Source organism: Perissodus microlepis, chromosome 20 (genome assembly GCF_051167445.1).
Source record: "Perissodus microlepis isolate ML-2025 ecotype Zambia chromosome 20, ASM5116744v1, whole genome shotgun sequence".
Taxonomy (NCBI): domain Eukaryota; kingdom Metazoa; phylum Chordata; class Actinopteri; order Cichliformes; family Cichlidae; genus Perissodus; species Perissodus microlepis.
This window is the reverse complement of record NC_140480.1, coordinates 11,413,440-11,435,017: the sequence shown is the minus strand read 5'-3', so window position 1 is coordinate 11,435,017 and position 21,578 is coordinate 11,413,440. Positions and strand designations below refer to the sequence as shown.

The 21,578-nt window shown below is 40.9% G+C and overlaps 1 protein-coding gene across 6 annotated transcripts in view; it reads right to left on the bottom strand.

Moving 5' to 3' along the window:
• agrn (agrin) overlaps positions 1 to 21,578 on the bottom strand; it is a 259,295-nt gene that overhangs the window by 207,314 nt on the left and 30,403 nt on the right. The gene's annotated exons all lie outside the window — the stretch shown is intronic.

Sequence of the window (21,578 nt, the reverse complement as noted above, 5' to 3'; positions counted from 1 at the left end):
TTATGACTCTCATACAGCTATATATTTATAGAAAAGATGGGTGAAACCTTCAGACTTGAAAGTGAGCCCACCTTAAGCTTGCACTTTTCTAGCTGACAGCAATGGTTAAAGTCTGCGATTGCAAAAACAAGGTTAATGTATATGTGTATATATGTCTAAAGAAAAACCATGAGCTTTCTGGAGAGCTTATAGTCCCAGTCACTACTTTCTAGTCCTTTTCAGTAATGATGTGTTTATTTTGTGTAATATGAATCAGAGCACTATAGATTGGGGCAGTGTTGGTCAAGTTACTTGAAAAAAGTAATCAGTAACTAATTACTGATTACTTCCCCAAAAAAGTAATCCCGTTACTTTACTGATTACTTATTTTCAAAAGTAATTAATTACTTAGTTACTTAGTTACTTTTTAAAAACACGATTTACAACCTGAAGAGGTGATAAAGCGATAGATCTGTCAACCCAATTCTACTTTTTCTGCATAATCCATCATACAAAATGTAATCAAATGGAAACGTCTCTTTTTAAAACTTGTTTTATTAGTTTTAATCTTTTAACTTTATGCATCAAGCAAAAATAAAATTATATGCACCATTCTCTGACTTGAATAAATTAGTTTAACATTTAAACCTATTTTCTGCACATTCCAGCACATAAAATAAAATATTTTTTGTGTCTACACTCAGTCTTTCAAATAGATGCAAGTAAAACACAGCAGAAAATAAATAAAATCAAAGACTAGCGGTCCTTTTGCTCTATTTTCACCTGTAAAGCAGGACTAGGGTAGGCGGAGGTTTACCCTGGTGCAGGTGTGCCGCGGGCAGTTGAAGAATCCGCGAGTTTCTCTGTGAATTTCCCATTACGTCATAGCTACTCGGTGCTTGTTTAGGGTTTTTTTTTTTCCGCTGTAAAAGGAAGTTTTCTTCCCACGCACAACGGACACTAATGTTTTTGTCACTTTTTATGGAATCAAACTCAAAGTAAGGTCAGTACTTCCACGCTTTAAACGCTGCACGCTCATACTCTCTCCGCACTCGATATATGATCCATTGTTGATCTGCACACAGCTGTTGTCACGAACGTCGCACTCGCTTGCGTCATTGTTATGAGACATTCTCGCAAAAAAAAATCACGGTTTTAGTAACGCAGTAACTCAGCGTTCCTACGGGAAAGTAACGATAATCTAATTACCGTTTTTGCAATAGTAATCCCTTACTTTACTCGTTACTTGAAAAAAGTAATCAGATTACAGTAACGCGTTACTGCCCATCTCTGGATTGGGGTATGCTTTAGTGTGATGACAAGTCATTACCCTGTCGCCATGCAGTGTCATTGGGTTCTCTGTCACATCCTCCCCTTGGTGGATGTGTTCAGAAGCCAAAACAAGAATACACCGTGAACAACAGTCATACTTATAAAATATCTAGCTGTTCAGTGCGAAACTGATGCAATCTATGGTCATGTGACATGTTGGCAAAATCGTGCTGACTGCATCCATCTGTAAATATAATCGATGGGTACAACACTCAGGGAAGTTCTGAACATATCACACTTTAAAGTGTCTTTAAAAAAATCAAAATAACAGACAAATGGTGCCAGCCCTTTCCTTTGGGGCGGAAGTCGCAAGTTAGATTCCCTCCCAGTATCCAGTACGGGTGCTGGCTGGGCCCGCCATGCCAAAAAACACCAAGCCCTGGAATGGTGCGGCTACATCTGCAGCCTGTCCGCAGCTCGGACACGACACATTTCACTGCATGTTGTACTCTGTATGATTGTGTGTGTGACCAATAAAGCTCGTTTCCTAAAAAAATAAATAAATAAATAATACATGGAAAGGTCAAGCAAATCAAGCAAATACATTAATGTAGAGAGTTCTTAACCAAAGCCTTGAATAAAGCTGTTGAATTACAAATATGCAACTGTGACGTGTGTGGGTGATGGAAAGAAGAGAAGAAAAGCTGATGGAGAGGCTGAAAGAAAGAAATTCAAATCCATGTCCAAGTGATTAGCTGTAAAGTTATGCCCATTAGGCAAATGATGATTATTGGCTGCTCATTATTAGGCTATTACGGCATCATTAAAATTACATTAGTAGCCCATTTTGCGTCGAGAGCAGTTAGACACAAACACATCATGATAAAATCCTGCCTATAAGAATCGCTCGATCTAAAGACACACAATTTACGCTCGCTGTGATCTCACAATCAGAGACAGAAGAAGAGATGGAGAGGAATGTAGGTGCAGGCTGACACAGGATCAGCTTCGGACATGTATGGGCTTGCCTCATCTCTTCTATGTAGGTGTCTGCTCCTCAGAGATGCACTACTCTTACCTGACATCTCAAGTCTTTGCTTAGGTGTGTACCTTTCATTCTGTTCTCCTATGTCACACACACACACACACACACACACACACACACACACACACACACACACACACACACACACACACACACCACAATGAAGTCAGCACAGTACATGGTTTTGTTTTTTAGCTGCGAACTGTGGAAGGCTAAAAAAAAAACGCCCCATGTCGGAAGTAACCCATGCCGGGAGAGTGTGAGAATGAGTGTGCCTCAGGAGGACCAGTCATTATGGGTGAATGGACAGGATGGGACTAGAGCCATCACGTGGAGTGGCTCAAGTTGCACACAAAATCTCATAAGGAGTCCCACACACAAAAAGCAGGTGGGGGTCCCAGTGCCTGTCACTGTGTGGGATCTTGAAGTACACTGGTACAGAGTGCGTGCAGCATTTTGCACACATGCATGCTCACAAACACAAAGGCACTTGTGGTGCTGGTACGAACCCATGTTGAAATGACTGCGTATGGTGGACAACAACTTGGAAATCCCAAACAAATGTATAGCTGTTTTGTCCAAGTAGACCATTTATTTTTTAGTATTCGACATATAGCAGACATATGCTGGGAAACCGAGATAACAGATCACTGTTAATTTAAATAAAATTTGTATTTTCTTTATTGAAGGATGGCTAAGTTCTAAAATGCAACAGAAAATGCAGGCTGCCATGGTCATATAAAATAAAAAACTTGACAGGTACTCTAGTGGATTGTGTTTCTTTCTTGAACTTTCCTGGAATAGTAAACCTCATTAATAGAATTATGGAATTTTTTTCTGAGGGGTTTGTTGTTAAAAAAATCATTATCATTATAATAATTGCAGTGTTGCATTAGGTATTTATTTAAGACCAGTAGAAATCTTAAAGATGCTGAAAACAGTTGTAGTTTAGGTAAACATATATTGTGTGGTATTTGATGATCTGAGCACTAACCACTTGTGTCCATGTTGAAAAAGCTCGTCAGTGACACAAGCAATTAACTGGAATTAATAACGCACTGTTTAGTGAATGAGTACCTAATTATGCCTTCGCTAACAGCACATAGAAGCATTTTGTGCTGGATTATGTTTTCTGTGTCCTCCAAGTTAGGTTGGTAAATACTGTAAAATGTTAGTGAATAAAATAATTTAGACCTCTCCTGCACAAGCTCAAAGGTCTTTGGCTGGAAGAAAGATCACTGGAATTCCTGTTTCAGATGTCACATCCTTAATCTCATTATCTGAGAGGATATGAAATCTGCATTCCTGCCTTCTCACACACACAGAAACCCACACACACTGCTCAGAGCTCCCATTTCATCTCAGAGGGACATGGTGGTTATACACAGTCATTCTCTCACAAACACACACACACGCACACACAAATATGCCCATATAAGTATCACTCCGAAGAGCACAAAAGGTAAACTTAGAAGAAGAACAAACAGGTAAATCCGAAGATGCTCTTTTAAAAACTTCCTCTTCAAATTCTCTGCACTGCATTGAGTGACAAGTGGACCTCCCACTGTAACAGGCCCCGTGATGAGGCGTGACCACTCCTGACAGATGTTTTGTCCCATTCGGAGCGGCATGATGTGGCCATTGTAGCGGCCACTTCCACTGAAAAGGCCGAAGAAATCCCACACCAAACAGGGAGAGGAGTTTGGCATGCTACAGCAAACATCGCTTTCTGCCTTTACAAAGCTGTCCTCACATAAAACTCACCATCAATCAATCAATAAGCCGGTGTGACACCGGCAGGGAGCTGCGGCACATCAAAGCCACACAACAAACTTGGGTGCAGTTTTGGTGCTTCTAAGTTTTCAGGTGTTTTCCTAAAGCAGATTTGAATCAAATCACCAGACCAGCATCGAAATTAATCAGCAAAAACCTTCTCTGAGCCACAAAAAGAAGGCATTAAAATCCTATTACTATGCACACAAAGCCTCCACTGTTTCTCAGCAATGTTACAGCACCCCGCAAGGTACTTACATGCTAGTGCTAACTAGCACCATCACTGCCTTCTCTACCAAAGACCACAAATCTCTCAAGTTAACTGCGATGGCGAAAGAGGAGCTGTAGGGTGTTTTCAACAGCGTTTTGGTTTCCATTAAGACGGGACTAACCCTATTAGACTGATCTTTGGGAACATGCTCACCACAGTGGGTAAAAAAAGACATGTGGTACTACGTGTGACATACAAATGTTGTCACTAGAGACCAAAAAAGCCATCTTAATGTTGCGCCTGACTATCGCAGCTGTACACGTTGTCCAAGGTGTACATTTTTGTATTTCACAGCAGCTTCAAACATGCCTTTTTCAAGCTTTGTAAAGCCATGTTGGCAGAGTTGCTGCAGCGAAAAAAGGGAGGGGGCTCGACTGGGAGTGCTTTAACAGGAAGGGAAGGGCCCTGAGTGGAGAACACATGAAAGGACGACTCCGTCATCTGGGAGTTTTAATGACAGACTGGGCGGCCTTGTTTTGACTGAAGAGCTCTTTTAATATGCATGACAAAAGACATCCTTCTGGGACCTTCCCTGCTAACAGCACCAAATCCCCTGACAAACTCCTGTTTGTTTCTTCATCGTGTCATCGTCAGCAGCGGGCAAGGTTCCATCAGAGCACAAAGGCAAAACTCTCCACGTTTGATGGCCCATCCAGTCGGTTCGAGATCTGCAGCCTTTGTGCACACTGAGCGCAAAACAAAAAAGGGCAGACAGTTCAGGTGCTTGGCTGCTGGAATGGGGCTCTTACTCAATATTATCTCCCATACTTAAGCTGTATAGAGCTCTTCGCTCCTCTTTTTTATGTTTTTATTGTGTTTTTTTTCTAATCACCACAGAGCTCGCACTAAATCCTGCAGTGAAGAGTACCGAGCACACACAAAACAGCCAGAAAATTGCCATAACGGTGAATTCTCACTGGGCAACCACTCTTGTAAAGCTAAAACATGGATTTCAAAACAGCCCTTTTACTATAAATGATTAAACAAATTCCCCATTTTCCAAGTAAAATTCACGAATTGGATCATTATGTGTGCAGAACCAGGTCAAATTCTAATGTACTGATGACTTCATGGAAAATGTCAGTGAACTAAGTGGAGCAGAGACGTGCAAAAGATGGAGACAAAAACAAAACGGAAAGCTAAATTTTTGGCCACGTACACAACAAGCATTAAAATGTGCTTACTTGCTACTTGTTAGAGCTTCAAGAATATAACCAGATATGAGGAACTATATCAAAACAACACTGTTTTCAAAAAATAATCCACCTTCTACTTCTATGGATCAGATGGTCCTTTGAGGTGTGATAGTGCTGAGTGGGGGTTAGCAGATGTGGTTTGGGAAAGAGACTGGGGCCATTATGAGCAAGTAACATTAAAGTAAGAGGGTGTGGTCTTACCTGGACGAGCGTTGGCAGGACAAAAGAGGAGACAGCACATGAGAGAGAAAGAAAGAAAAACATCAGACACTGTTTGGCAAGCTTTAAGCCACATCTCAGCACATTTGTACAGTATATAATCGCCGCGCCGAAAAAGTGCTGTCTAGACAGAGGTATATGCATTTTTATTATTTCCATAATGGGCACTTGGAGTACCCATCTTACTATCGTGGCGAAGCACTTTAAGTCAAGTTACATAATGGCAAAATTCATCAATCATCTTCTTTTTTTCAGCTAAAGATCTATACTTGCATTCAGACTGGAACTGCAAGCATATGCCTTACTGGATCACAGCAAAATTGCATCAAGGTCTCTGACTTAGTTGTTGTAACTATATAAGCATTGATTTTTGCTCCACTCAGTAGTCCTTTTTATCTTATGTTGGATTTGTTCAATGTCTTCCAGGATTCTTCGGTTATTTGTGGCAATGTCACATCAGGACAGAAAGAGGGTCAGAGTTTCTGTCACTGACACACGATTAAGCCTCAGGGGAAACATAATAAAGAAAGACATTTTCAGTCTTGCACTGTAACCCTGAACTTTTCAACATATTATCCAGTGGTGATAGATTTGAGAATATAAATGAAAGATCCTAATACAAAGTTCATGCGGTGTCTGACTGCTCTGATTTGTGCCCTGTTGACATTAATGGTACAGTAACTCATTTACTGAGGTTCTTTAATACAAAAAAGAATGATTTGCTCATAGATATACATATTAATTACTGTGTAATAACAGCAAATTGACCAAAATCATTAAGTAAGAATTAATCCATTAAAAATACACAGGAGAGGGCACAGGTTTGTGGAGGCTGCATCTTTCCTCGCCATCTTGAATCCAGTGCCAGAGATGGACATTGCCATTCTGCCTGATTTTATGTATGTGGCTAGAGACTGGCCATATCTCCTCATCTTCATCTGCCTCCACCACCACTGCTTTTTCCTTCCTTATTTCCACATCATCCTCATTCTCTTCACCTCAAGCCTCATCTCCTGAACTGAAGTCATGAAAACGTGCACAAATGTGCTAATTTATTCCCAATACTGTCATGATTACCGTACTCATTGTTAGTACAGCTAAAAGTAAGCTAAACAACAAGAGCTAATAAGCTAACATCTTGGCAGCTGACGTTAGGCCTAAATATCCCACTTTCTCTACAATAAAACAACTTGATTACATTCTCACATCAAATGAAAGTTTATTTACTAAGTGAACACCCCCGGGCACTTTGTGTTTCTCCATAACAACTTTTCCCCATAGTGGCCAGCTAGCATAATACTGTGCTATTACAGGGTACAGTCTAAATTTAATGTTTTGCTCTCTTGGCTGACTAAAATGTGTTTGTCCTACACTGGCCACCATAGCTAGGATTATTCAATTGAATAAGGAGGAGAAAGAAAACAGAATCTACGATCCACTGAAATCTATAGGTGAGATTTCCCACATTAGACCGTAAACACAGGTAGCACTCTAGTTTATTCACAACTAGGATTAGGTCATCGCATGTCCTTCTGTGCATGTATAGCAAACAGAGCTTTTCCAGAAGTGAAAATCCACCTGATGCATACTATCTAGTGCCGTTAGCTACACACGAGAACCCTGTAAGAACAGTTACAGTTGCAAAGGTAGGTGATTTTAAATTGGCCATTCTTGTCAATGTTTCTTTTCCTGCAATGGATTGTCAGTCTGTCCAGGTAGCATCTTTCTTCTTACCCCTCATTAGCTGGGCAAGGCTTTAGACCAGATAAACCCTGGCTGAAGCAATTAGGAAAATTACAAAGTTTAGAATTAAGTTAGTCTTTCACTCAAATACAGAGTCACATCCAGGTGATCATTACAGAGTAATTTGGATTTATCACAGCCAGAGTCAAATTTATAGTAACTATAGCAATAATAAGTGGACACAGAGTAAATTATTGCCCCATTATACAAAATATATATTCCTCTTCAGCTCTCATTGGACAGGATAAATAATAACTGCAGTTGAGAACATCCTTGTTCACATCCTTTCCTATTCTTTAGCGACCATCCTTCAGCTCAGTGACAAGCACTGAAATATTTACAGCCACAGGATCAGTTCACCGACAGCCTCCACTTGGCATTAGGCAGGAGCCCCAGTGGTCACGTTCTTTTTGTCATCCATATTTCAAAAAGTAACAGGGAGGTGGGGGTTACTGCCCAAGCAAGAATATGACCCAGAATATGAATGAGCAGTGAAAATCAAAAGCATCAAAGTGATCTGATAAAACTTCAAAGAATGAGACGGAAAAAGTTAAGACAAGTCAAGAACCATGTTTGGGGAAAAAACCCATCTCATTAATTTTTGATTTAAATCCTCTTCCAAACCCTCAGTTTGCCTTGTTTGGTGATACAACATCAAAGTACAATATCTGTCGACGTATGATTTTGAGCTTACCCAGGGTCACAGAGGTAACAATGCATGATTTATAGGTGCTGATTCACAGTCAACACAGAAATTGAGAAAAATAATTTACTCTTTGCTGAAAAGCTCTGAAATTTTGGTGAAGATTTTATTGAAAAATGTTTCCTGGGCACAGAAAGGAAGAACTTCACACCATTCTGAAAATACTCACAGGAGGATGTTAGATGAAGAAAGAGGAAAAACAGAGATATACAACAGAAGTGACTAGTTTATCACACAGCCTGGTGCCTTGATAAAGAGATACCCAGCTTTGGGAAAAGAGCTCTAGACAAAACAAGACTGCTCTTCTTTCTGAGTTTCCTGCCAGGACTGATAGCCATTCCTATCCATCTGTGGGTCATGAGAACAGCGGCTAAACCCAGCAGGTCCCTAAAGCCTCTTACCCAGAAGTGGAAAAAGGGGCAAAGTGGTCTGTAAGGTAACTAGGACAACCTGAGTCTCACATAGTGTCGGCGCTAGAGTCAGTCCTTTCTTAGCACTTTCAGATGCAAAGCCATTAAATCAAGCAAAGAACCTGAAATGTACAGATATAAGGCCAAGGCTGGGCACTTTTGAAACAGGATAGTACAATCTACTGAAAAACACACATCCTACTCAATAAGGAGGCAGCTCCTCATTAGCTTCTGTGGTTTTTCCACCAACCTACTGCAACTTGCAGTAGGTTGGTGGAAAGTAGCTGCAAGTTATGTCTACATCCCACTGTGACACAGTGAATGACTTGCATGACTCACAGTGACATTCTCAGTGCGCCGAATACTCTGCTTGGATGCAGTAAAGCCCACCCTGCCTGTCCCACTACTGTGACGCAGTTTGATTCAGTGCATGCATGCAGGCTAAAATTATACAGCCATCCCATATATCAAACAAAAAAGTCAAGTAATGGCCCATAGAGTCCCTGGGATATTGCCAAGAACAGCCCCTTAAGTTCAGCGGCACTAGGAGTAATCAAGTTCCCGAGCAATCTTCATTATACAGAGAGCACTCAGCTTTATTGAGATTCAGGGAGAAGGAGGTTTCTAGCATAGAGAAAGGATTTATTGATTGCACTTAATGCAATAAGCATGCTGGATCCAATGCAACAATTTCATTAGATTTTTCTTTACAGTCATGCTGTTGGCGCTGGCTGGGGAAAAGGCTCACAGACGCTGGCAACTTCTGTATTAAAATCTCTGACTACAGATGATACACTGCGGACACGCAGCATACACTCCCTGCAATAGCCTTAATGCTTTGGCCTGAAAGACACACACAAGGTTTTCTTCTTATATAACTAAGAATTCGATGTTTCAGGTATTCCTTTGAAGGACTATTGCCTGAATAGTTTCTAAAGACTGCAGTATATTACTAATAATAAGACTAGCAATAAGCTGCAATAAATTTAATAGAACTGCTTGGGCTTTGGCTTAATTAAAGTGGAGGGATGCCAATATAAAAATTAAGTTTTCGAAAAACTCGCCAAATTCAATAGAGCACGAGTACTTTCAGGCCAATAGAAAATAACTCTCATTTTTTAATTTTTGTTTTCTGCATTTAAGACTTGTACTTAACTCTAGGGCCACACTCAAAGTGATCAAAGTGATCAATAAACTTTTCAAAGATGACTTCAGTTTCCATTTTGAGAGTAGATCTTAAAGACAATGTACCAACAATTTCACCATAACCCAACTATTGAAACGAGATGCAACAGTTTGACCTTGATGACAAGGCACACAAGACAGCCTGACAGGTTCAAGTGCTTTGTTCAAACCTTCAGCATTTGCTAAAAAAAACAAAAAAGTACACACTTGTTCCCAGTCCAGCCGTAAAAAGCAGCTGGTGGTGCTGCTTGAGTGTTTGTCTTCTTTTTCACATTTAAATCATCTCTATTCTTATTCAAGGCCAGCTGGCTCCCTGGCCTCTCCAAAACTAAAGAAAGGGAGATAAATAAACAGATCTGGAGAAAACGGGGTGAGAAGAAACAGACCCAGGTTTGTGGACTGGTGACAGTCAGCAATGTGTTCCAGCTGTTTGGTCTTCTTCCCCTCACACTCCCAGTGTGAACAACTAGCCGGATGCCCCCCACTGACACTTCTGTCAACTCTTCTAACCTCTTTTCATCCACCCTGCTAGTCCTCTCGCTGACCCTCTGCTTATTGGGTCAGGGCCATAAAAACTGCTCTCTAAAGGCACGTTTACATCAATTCACCCCGACACCTGTGCAAAGGCGAAGGAGGCACATGATGGTGCTCTTGAAACAGAGGAGGCTTGAACAAATTAAAAAGACGTAAGATACAAAGAACAGTAAATCACTTTTTTAAAGTTTGCTTTTGGAACCTTTGGGTGATTTTATGTTCCAGGCTCTATAAATCTTAGTGGGGAGCATTATGTGTTTATGTTCTTATTACGCAAGAGGATTTAAGATTATGGCTACAAGAGAAAACGGTTTTGTTTAAAACTTAGATCTCCTATTGATAAAATGGCCTGCATTTGTATAGCACTTTACTTAGTCCCTAAGGACCCCAAAGCGCTTTACACTACATTCAGTCATCCACCCATTCACACACAGGTGATGGCAAGCTACATTGTAGCCACAGCTGCCCTGGGGCGCACTGACAGAGGCGAGGCTGCCGGACACTGGCGCCACCGGGCCCTCTGACCACCACCAGTAGGCAACGGATGAAGTGTCTTGCCCAAGGACACAACAACCGAGACTGTCTGAGCCGGGGCTCGAACCGGCAACCTTCCGGTTACAAGACGAACTGCCAACTCTTGAGCCATGATCGCCACTGAGGTTTTTTCAGTCTGGGGCGATCATGGCGTGACTCACCGTGTTTCACCCATCAAAAAACAATGAATGTACACATCATGACATAACAGTTAGGAATAATTGTGTCATGATAATTAAGTATTCCTTTACTACTTGCAATAAACTTGAAGAGTTTATTCAGTCCTATTATACGTTCGTATGAGATTCAAATGGCTGAGTTAGGGCTGAGAGACACAGGCCTAGAGACTTGTCGATGACCATCTGGCAACCACCAGTCGCTAAGGAAAAATGTGTATTCCCCAGGCGCCAGGTGAAATCGATCACAAATAGTGTGCTACAGCAAAACCCTCCTTGTGTTTCCTTTGGCTGCCAGCGGATTGCTGATTTGTCTGCAAAGACTTGTAGATTAAACGTTGCACTGTAGTGACTTCACCTTTAAAGTAAATGTGGAGGCTTACTGTTGGTGCAGCTTTTACTTTGAAGGCAAAAGCTCTTTGTTTCTAGTTTTCACAGTTTGACAACCGCTTGGTGAGTAGATTGCAAGTGTTTGCAGACAAGTTGGCTTCCAGCACCTGGTGACAGCAGCTCTTTGTGACCAGTTTAATACTAGCAACTGCCAGCAACCAATCAACAACTAGTTGCAGAATCCTATCTTTTCCCTAACAATCTGTGGTTGCCAGATTGTCATCAACAGGTTTCTAAACCTGTGTGACTGAGGTCTGAGGAAATTCCAGTTTTTTTTTCAGAATTGAAAGCCAAAAAGTCAGATTTCAGGGTGAGTGGGAGGGTTTCAATCGTTAAAGACTTCAAAGCATAGGTCTAATATTAAAACAATCACAGAAATAATAATGTAGGCTTTTGCTACACAAGGACTGATAAGGTACAGCGTGAACCTTATCTCTGGTAGGATCCCCAGCACCCAATTTGTGAATCACGGACAATCACGGAGTTAGCACATTTTGATTAGTCAACGTTTCAAGCCTGCAAAGATGTAAATTACATATTTTCTTATTGAACATAAACACCACACTTAAGGATTAATGTTTTAAAACTGCATTAATTTCATGGAGCCTAATGCAGTGCATGTAATATTGTAATATGCATCATGTAATATTCATTCTAGCCACTGGGACATTAGGTCATCCTTCATTTACTCTCTTAGGCTTAGTGCTCTGAACTTAGCTGCGCTCGAATGCATCAGGCTTGATTGGGCTGCCAGAAGCATATTGACCTGTACTTGACACTCTCTCAAGATGTATGTGCTCAGCGAAATGAATGGATGGACGATGGGGTGATATTACTGAGATGGATGGACTCAATTCATGTGAACACTAAGCACACATACTGTGGGTATGTTCTTTTCTCTCGCTGATTATTGCAGTAACTGTTTTGTTTGACTTACCACAAAGCTATGAATACATCACGTCACAGTAGGCTAGGCTTATCACGCACCAGGTGTGACGGCCTTTCATGTTTTGAAGTCAGTGATCCGATATGTTATCGGTTACAAATCACAGTAATAATTGTGTTGCAGATGGCAGGGACTGCTTATCCTACTGACTTAGGATCTAAACATCCTTTCAGAGGCACTGGAGCAAAACATGTTAAGCTTTTGAGACAAAATATTTAATCATCAAAATGTCCCCCCTACCAGAGCTGTTGTGAGGCGCTTAATGTTCAAAAGACTATACAGGATCGTGCAAAAGTCTTGATTCACCCCTCATTTCTTTGCTTCCAAGGAGTGGTAATTGCAATAGTTCTCCAGGCCCTCTGCAGGTCTTTTTAGTTGTGTCTTTGGACATTTGTTGCTTTTTCACTCATTTCCTTTGTTGTTAACACTGACCTATGAATCATTCAAGCATAAAAACCCCTAAGAGAACTAGGGACTTTGTTACTATTGGCTTGTAACAAACACATTTAAAATGTTCTCATTTTTTCTTTTTAATCTACAAAATATAGCAGAGATCAACAGTATCTGAAAGTTAAGCTCTTAAGAAACTGGAACAAAAACAATCAAAGACCTGATCCAGGTCCTGAAAGATCCATCTGGCCCTTCGGTTGATCCTCTACTCTTTACCAAACCTCAACGGAAATGTTCTCAGTGGAAGGGTGGCTGTCAAGAAGCCATTCTTAAGTAGGGGAAACAATAAGAAAAGGATGATCTGTGCAAAATTTACACAAAAGCTGAACTGAACATTTTCTGAGTAAAATATAAATTAGGGGTTGGGGGTTGGGGGCTTTTGCAAAGCAGTGTAAACAGAGTATAAATTGTGGTAGCTGTTCTGTAAAATCATGTTCTTGATTGGGTTAATGAACAGAATCAAGAAATGTTTATACGTTCCAAGTACCAGAGCTGAAAATCTGATTGCAGGCAATAAAGCTCGCCTTGCTTCAAAAAACAGACATCTTAATTGGACCCAATTTCTTGTATACAATAAGTAAAATTAACGTAGGGCTGAAGCCCTACTTTTAAGAAGACCAAATGCCGAGATCCATTACAGAAATAATATAACAAGCCGTTCCTCTTCTTAAACAGTGCATGCCATTCAACTCCATACAATTAACTAAAGCACAGCTTGGCCTACATTGCACACAGGAAGCTAACAGTTGCAGTGTGGGTAGAACAATGAACTATGTCTCATTTAGCCTAAGTGCAGTGAAGAAAACACAGCAGCAAAGTGTATCAGGATTCAGTTCAGCTTTGCTGTTTAGAAAGCAGTCCTATACTCTAAATTACTCCAGACTTGCAGCAGGTGTTCAATACAAAAAGCACAAACACGCTCAAACATGAAGCTAAATTTGGTGTATTGACTGGAATAAAGAGTAAACAATAAATTTGATTTATTTCATTAAGATGTTTGACTGCATTTAATTGACTCCAATTAATGAAATCTACAGTAACAGCTTCATGTCTTACAAATTTGCTGGCATTGATCCATGTAGCAAACAAAAACTGTTGTGAGCCGCCACCCTCATATCGCCTTTGTGCTTTTGGAGCCTAGACCTGACTTTTAAAAAATAACTGTGAAAAAAAGCACTATGCTGCTAAAATTTTTTATTTTTTTTTAAAAAAGAGATATTTGCAAAATTCTGCCTAAATATGTATTTTACCTGGTTAATGTGTGTGGCGGGGCGTGGTCTGCAGTATGCGTACGGCAACCATGTGTGAAAAGTGGTCAATAAAGAGATGCTGAAAAGCGTGTTCATGGAAACATCGTTGGGTCTGCCGTGATATGTTTACAATGGGACTTCTGCTCCTCAACCTCTGCGCACAGCGTCTGCAAATCGGGGCTGTACGAAGTCACTTTCATCTTTACGCAGGACTGTAAGCTGCCATCTGTGAGGCGTGAGCGGTGTTTGTTTTTAACATAGTTCACAGTGGAGAACAGCTGCTGACATAATGTGGATCCAAAGATCCATAATTGGCCTACCTGGGGTTGAAAGTCTCGATAAATGCACCGCGTTTTGGCGGGTATACCGGCTTCTGCGAGTGTGACGCTTATTTTGAGCGATGAAAAAAATAATAGAATATAATTATATTTTTATATTTCAATATCACAATAATCTTCCAATTTAGAACTACAAGTTAAAAAAGAACTAATATAAATAAAATACACTTCAGCTAAATACTTCTAATTTATTTTCCCAAACCACACGGAGCCGCACTATAAGGACTAAAGAGCCGCATGCAGCTCCGGAGCCGCAGGTTGCCTACCCCTGGGCTAGGCCATATCATACCGTTCACAGTAATACCGGTATAATGTTAGGCAATGATAAGAAAATGAAATATCGCGATAGAATATGGGTAAAACGTGCATGTGCAGTGCCTTTGTTTTCATACGCACATGGCAGAAAAAGCATGGCGGCAACGGAGAAAGGGGGAAAGCGGATCGTTGAATGACAGATGAACCAGAATTGGTTTGTAAAAATGTTGCAACTTCAGTGGTGTGGAACTGGTTTAGCTTTCATCCGTCAGATACACAACAAAGCACTATTTTTGGTAGAGCATGCTAGTGGGCCGTCGTTATTACCGTGTTTTTCGGAAAATAAGTTGCTCTTAAAATCCTTTGATTTTCTGAAAAATCGACTGCGCCCCCTATAATTCTTATGTATGAATTCTGGTTGTGTTTACTGACCTTGAACCGATTTTATGTAGTACACGGCGCTCGAAAATTTGTCAAAAATGTTTTAGTACAACTTTGCTAAGCTACAAAGCCGCACCGCTTGATGGATTGTCAGAGCATTACGGCTAGCGTAGTCGGGAGCCTTGCAGAGTAATACGCACTGTGCTTCAACATAATATTACCATATTGTCTGTGTATAACCTCTTTTTAAGGTTTGTGATTATTACACATGGTTATGCTCAGGATATGTCAGCCCATTTCCACTGGAAATGCCTTTTGGTTAAACTGTCAGCAAGGAATTTGCATTTGCACCGTAAAATTTTTATGTAGCTTTAATGCACATAAAAAGCAGCTGCTTGTTTAAGTTAAAATACATTGATGTTTTGGGGTTTTTTTGCACTAATAAAGTTGTGGAGTTGTAAAGTGTTTTGTCTCACGTCAATTATATCGTCAGTTATATCGTTATCTCAAATTTTCAAATATATATGGTGATAAATATTTTTGGCCATATTGCCCTGCCCTAGTATGTTATATGTAACTCCTACTGGCGTGAGTTTGAGTACTAATCTTACTACTAATCTAGTACTAGGTATGAACATGTCAAGTGCTCACAAGTTAAAAAAGCAGAGAACAGAATATGCAGAAAAGAAAAGAACGTCAACATGCTTCATGTCCCTCTCCTACATCAAATAATCATAAAAATACATGTAAACATTTCAATACAGGGAGAAAGTGATTCAAAGATTTTCTAACTAAGTTCAAAATTGTAACTGAAAGTTTTATATATAAACAAGCTGTGCATGAAAAATCACATAACTTCAAAAACAAGTACGAAACCTCAGTACAAAATGCAAAGTAGTGAGAGCTTTTGCACCTGTGGGCCTTTTTCTGCGGTTCTGTTACCTACTTATTAGTGGTGTGTGCCTGTGTGTGAGCATGCATGTTTTTATGTGTGATCTATGGTAACTACAGACTGCCAGCCTCAGGGACTACCTAACCTCAGGTCCCAAAACCTTCACACTCTCCCTACAATTTCAGGACATTCACCTTTGACCTCTGCCGATGAGAACTTTCGTGCCTCTGTGATGTTGCGTCCACCTTGCTCAATCCCCACATTTTTCTTTTCTTTTTTTTGCACATACTTTCTCTACCTTTATGTCAGTGTCTGACATAACTATGTGTTAATGGACAGAGTTTCCCAAATCGTCAGGTAAAGTCTTTAATTGTTCTGATCAATTTGTATCTGGCCTCCTAATACTTTTGTGAGAGCAGACAAACCCTAGGAAAACATTTAAAGCCATAAGACCAAGTGTGAGAGGGGTTCTTTTTCATTATAGAATATAAATTTGGTTGACACCCACCAGTCACTGTGATGTGCGCACAATCTGAGGTCATATGACCAGCCCAAATTGGGTCAAGTTAGTAGAATAGTATGCCTTCTTCACGAATTCTCACACACACACAAAACCCTATGCATTATTCAAAATACATTTCCCTCCCCTATACACACAGCAGAGAGTGGCTCATCAGAGCAGCCACAAGCCTCTTGGAAACTCAATGAGATAAAGAGGGTTCATCAAACAAAGACTTTCTCAGTCAGGCAGAGGAATAATTGAAATTGGGGTCAGATCTTGTATTAGCCACAAGCTCTCCCCAATATTTCTGTTTCTGAATTCTTGGGTGACGGAAAAACCCGAAGCTTCAACTTTTAAGTAACTGTCAGTTCTTCTTAGTTACCTAGACTGTCAAAACTTTTCTTTCAATCAACCCATTTGAGACAGAGAACAAACGCTATACAGCTTTCTTTTGATATGCTTGGGCTTTGTGTCTGTGGGAACGGAACATTTTATCATGGCAAAAGCAAAGCCATATTCTTCTTATTGTAGTCTTAATTATACGTTGAAGCGTTTAATTTGCTGGTGTTGACTGAACCATTCCTCTATTGCCGTGCTTTCTTAAAATCACTAATGTGCACTCGTGCTTTTAGCGATCTGTGTAAGTCCTTATTTAATTTTCCCAGAGGCAGTGCGATTTTAGTTTAAGGTTATCAAAAAATGAATCTAGAGCTCTGTTCATTATTTCTTGCACTCATGAGAGAACATGTTTGTCGTTACAGTGCAACGCCGTGAAGAACAAGAGTGTATTTGCATCTACCTTAGAGTTTTTAGCCTTCAGGGCTGAGTTTCAGACAGTGAAAACATACTGAGTTTACACAGATACAACAAAAGACCAAACAGAGGAAACATGAGCGAACTTTACTGGCAGCTGAAACCTCACTGACAGCTAACTAAAATACTTTACAGATTAATCAGGATGATTTCCTGAGCGTGTCCCTGCTGATTATGTGCATATCTGTGCTCCAGCGGGTGTTTGTGGCAATGCCGATAAGCTCTCCCAGGGGAATAACCGGTAACAAGCCACAAATCAATCCGAGAGCCAAAAAAGCATCCTTAAATCACAATTCACGCATAGCAACTGCATGTTCGCATTTCTTTATAGGCCATATCTTGTGCTGATGGCAGCATCGGTTCAGCAATCAGTTCTGAATTTGCGCTTGTAGCAAATGACACTGACCTACAGGAATGAAACATGGCAGAGCTGAGAGGTTTTCCTGAACGTTTCTACAAAAAAGCCAGCCCGGCAGGGAAACAGAGTGAAGGAGGGAGGAGTGCAATGAGAAAGGATCCCATTGTTGCAAAGGAATAAGAGTGCAGAGGAACCCTCACACAGGTATTCTGTTAAATAAGGCCCGCATTGTACAGAAAGCTGGCACAAATAACGACAAGGAGAGGCTTCAGAAAGCTGTTTCGATTCTGACTTTGTAACAGTCTGCCGATATTCACCTCCAGAAAGTCACTTTTGTCCAGAAAATGGAACATATGGGTGCTTTTCGTGTTTTTCATATGACGGGATAAAGTTTTCAATCCCTTACAATTTGATGATAAGGCCAGACTTGAACTTCTCTCTCAAACTCTCTTTATTCGACAAACAACCAGTTTCCTTCACTTTTTATGTATAAACCCAAGCGCACCGTATGGTGCATCTCTCTCTGTTGGGCAGAGTTGGATTAAGTTCTCAGAGGGCACTTAGGAGGTTCAGATCTTCTGCTCTGGCAGTGTTGTTGGTGACTATCCAGTCTTTAAGTCTGACGTCATTGGCTGTGCCTGGGCCCAAACGCCGCTTCAGGTCCCAAAGTCAAACGATCACTGCAGCATCACTGAGAGTTAAAAACTGTCTAAATCCTTTCATCTGTAATAAAATGATCAGCGTCGCTGCTCTACCAGGTGTAACAATTAAGTTTAACATCCAGGCATCCATGAAAACCGAATTTATGAAATTTAATGGAGTTAGAAGTTAGCAGGGAGTTAGCTCGCTAGTTTCCATTTAAATATAATACACCATGTTCTGACTGAGGGATTTCCGAATCAAATTAGGACGTACAGCTCTGCTATCACTTCCGACATAAATGAAGACAGGAAAGTAAACAGCAGTGACATTTGTAGGGTTACTGAAGTTTGGCTAGCTGGTAAATAATGATGTGCTACATGATCGCTAGCAACACAGCTATGTTAGCATAATATAAACAGTGAAGCTGGCGGATGAACGCTAACTTTTTTCCACTCGATAAAAGTTAACGTCAGGGTTCCCGATGGTTATGGACAGATGCAATCGCATGGCAGGATGCTGTAAATGGACCATCCATCCACAATACGAGGTTAGTCATTAATATACTGCTGCATGGCTGTAGTTACATCGTAAGGTTTTAAAAACTGAGCTTTAAAATGATTAGCGGTAATACAAACCGAGAGAGGCCGACAATGATCACTGACTTTTTTTAGGGGCTTGTTGAGATTAAATAGAACAAGATACAAAGCATTAAAACATGTTAAATACACCACAGCCTTATTAAACGCAGAGTAGTTTGTGTCGGAAGCAGGATTCATCACGTCATCACTTAAAGGCCAGATAAAAAAAAGTCAGACAGCTACCTGTCAGGCTTTATTGTTTTTAGGTTGTTTTTATGTTAACTGCCTGTTCACTTGATAAAATGTGGATTATTTTGCGTATCAATCACTTTTCTCTCTTTATTTCTCCATTTTGTGGATCTTGACACTGACAGATTGGTGTTATTCATTTGTTGGAGAGACATAGCCGGAGCAATTCATCAGCAATTATAAAACTGAGTGAATGGACAGCCCAGGGCAGAGTTTCCCATTCCCAGTAGGAATCTTGAGCCACATACAGAGTACTTCCTGTGTGTCCCAAAGAAACGCAACAAAATTAACCTTCTCATTGCATATTTTACAACTGGTGGAGGCACAAAAGAAGCAGAAAAAGACTCTCAAAGGAAAAATCTGAAACTGCCCCCTGCCTCCACTACCCAGGTTGCCACTGCATTACCATTAAAGCATTCCATTCGCCTTGTTGTCCCCTCAGTGCCCAGCAAATGGAGATACAGTGGCATTGATTCATTTATTGTGGGTCCAATGTGCTTTTCTCTGGCTCCTCAGCAAGCAGTGCCTGTTATCTAATTACCAGTGAGAAGATGAAGTTGTCTCCCCAAGCATAGCTGAAGGGACCATTCTTCTTCTGAATAGAAAAGACGGCTGACGCTCATATCAAGTGAGAGGAGCTGACTTCATGAGAGGAGCGCATCAGTAACAGAGAAGCCCAAGGACCATCGCCTGAGCTGCCTAAACGATGAGCCTACGTCGATCTCCATCAGTGTTGGAGAAAAGCAGCTGCTGGATTGCGGTCTCTTCTTCTCCTCTGGAGGATGAAAGTCACCCTCACATAGTTAGAGGAAACAAAGAAAGCTTATTAAAAGGCTTCCTTTCAAACCTTGCTCATTTAGTGAATTTTTCCCCAGAAAAACAACATTAAAGATTTTTCACAGCACGGCCTATTGACATCTTCCTACTAGAACTAGATTGAAAAAATACAGCCTATAGCTAGGCGGCTAGGCGAGTGCCAAAGCTTAAACATGCCTCACATGTCAATCAGACAGTAACAAGGCTTACTATAAACAAACCCGGTCCAAATCCATGTCACACAAAACACTTCACAGTCACTGTGACTGCATTCCTCTCTCTCAACCATAAACAAACAGATCCATCCAACTTATAAAATAGCTTGACCTGCTCAAGGCAAAGTCTGTGCATGTGAAGAGCTTTGTCTGGCAACTTTTACAACTAGGACAGGACCACACACACATGCTGTCCGGCCATGACCAGCGCTGGTATTGTTCACATGACTCCCAAGGTGCCTTTGAAATAGCAGCACGAAGGACAGGGGATGGCCAGAGTTGTTTAAAGCTAATGAATAACCTCTGTCGGACCAGCCAATAATGCTGATAATAGCGCTGCACTGGATTGAAGTTTACTAGGAACAGCACCAGGGTGTTTGTAGGTAAAGCCAGCGTTTGGAAGAGAGCACCTCTGATACGCTGTCAGCCTGAGTTATTGCCGCATTTCCTCACTGCTGTTGTGAGATAATGAACATTCAGGTACAATTCCAGTTGCAATAATTATGAAGGCTTCTTAAAAACATTATGCATGAGAGTCCAGACAGAATCCCTCTCATTAGTTATTTAAATGAAAGGGATTATGAAAGGGGATCCAAAAGCGTTTGAATCAAGACAGGCATGTAAAATGCTTCTAATCCTTTCGTCAGACACAACGCACCACTTTTGTCTTTTGTCTTGGGGTGGCTGTAGCTCAGGTGGCAGAGCAGGTCAGCCACTAATCAAAAGGTCGGTGGTTCGATCCCAGGCTGCCTCCTGGCTGCATGCCAAATATCCTTGGGCAAGATACTAACCCCATGTTTGCCTACTGGTGGTGGTCAGAGGGCCCGGTGGCGCCTGTGTCCGGCAGCCTCGCCTCTGTCAGTGCGCCCCAGGGCAGCTGTGGCTACAATGTAGCTTGCTATCGCGTGTGTGTGAATGGGTGAATGACTGAATGTAGTGTAAAGTGCTTTGGGGTCCTATGGACTAGAAAAGCGCTATACAAATGCAGGCCATTTACCATTAATAATCAAACCTATGATGAATCTGTCAGCTTGTATTATGCTTCCCCCAGTGTGAAGAGACACTTCTGTGAAGATCATTTCCACAAAACAAATGGATGGATGAATCCATCAGGAAATTTTTTATTTTTTATTTTTAACACTGCAGCATTTAAGCAGTGATTCAAGTGGCAGCATGCAACTGACAGTGCCTGTCGGAATATATCATGGAGTGACACTGCAGAGTCCCCGAGTGTTGGCTTCATCTTGTAGTGCTTATCTTAGACACTGCGGTCACATATTTGGCAAGCCACAGTACCATTTTCATTACAGCTTGAAGAGTTCTCAACTTTGTTTAGAAAGTAACACCCAAAATGACTTAAGCCAGGCAAATCAAGGGTGTTCCCTTGTACAGAAGCTGTATTTTGACCATGTTTGGGCATTCAAGTGATGACACAAACTGTGCTTCACAGAGCAAATCAAACC